The sequence below is a fragment of the Bison bison genome, unplaced genomic scaffold, assembly GCF_000754665.1.
Source record: "Bison bison bison isolate TAMUID 2011002044 unplaced genomic scaffold, Bison_UMD1.0 scf7180017864171, whole genome shotgun sequence".
In the NCBI taxonomy this organism is placed as follows: Eukaryota; Metazoa; Chordata; class Mammalia; order Artiodactyla; family Bovidae; genus Bison; species Bison bison.
In genome coordinates, this window is record NW_011494743.1 from 4533375 (window position 1) to 4534298 (window position 924).

Here is a 924-nt window from a genome sequence, read left to right on the forward strand (position 1 = left end):
TCTTTCAGGATTTGAAAGAGCTCCACTGGAATTCCATCACCTCCACTAGCTTTGTTCCTAGTGATGCTTTCTAAGGTCCATTTGACTTCACATTCCAGGATGTCTGGCTCTAGGTGAGTGATCACACCATCATGATTATCTGGGTCATGAAGATCTTTTTTGTACAGTTCTTCTGTGTATTCTTGCCACCTCTTCTTAATATCTTCTGCTTCTGTTAGGTCCATACCATTTCTGTCCTTTATCGAGCCCATCTTTGCATGAAATGTTCCCTTGGTATCTCTCATTTTCTTGAAGCGATCTCTAGTCTTTCCATTTCTGTTGTTTTCCTCTATTTCTTTGCACTGGTTGCTGAAGAAGGCTTTCTTATGTCTCCTTGCTATTCTTTAGAACTCTGCATTCAGATGCTTATATCTTTCCTCTTCTCCTTTGCTTTTCGCGTCTCTTCTTTTCACAGCTATTTGTAAGCCCTCCTCAGACAGCCATTTTGCTTTTTTGCATTTCTTTTCCATGGGGATGGTCTTGATCCCTGTCTCCTGTACAATGTCACGAACCTCCATCCATAGTTCATTAGGCACTCTATCAGATCTAGTCCCTTAAATCTATTTCTCACTTCCACTGTATAATCATAAGGGATTTGTTTAGGTCATACCTGAATGGTCTAGTGGTTTTCCCTACTTTCTTCAATTTAAGTCTGAATTTGGCAATAAGGAGTTCATGATCTGAGCCACAGTCAGCTCCTGGTCTTGTTTTTGCTGACTGTATAGAGCTTCTCCATCCTTGGCTGCGAAGAATATAATCAATCTGATGTCGGTGTGTTGACCATCTGGTGGTGTCCATGTGTAGAGTCTTGTGTTGTTGGAAGAGGGTGTTTGCTATGACCAGTGCGTTCTCTTGGCAAAACTCTATTAGCCTTTGCCCTGTTTC

General features: G+C 41.6%; 1 protein-coding gene across 1 annotated transcript in view; it reads left to right on the plus strand.

Moving 5' to 3' along the window:
* Positions 1–924, plus strand: part of KIAA1143 (KIAA1143 ortholog) — an 8804-nt gene that overhangs the window by 4148 nt on the left and 3732 nt on the right. The window lies entirely within an intron of this gene.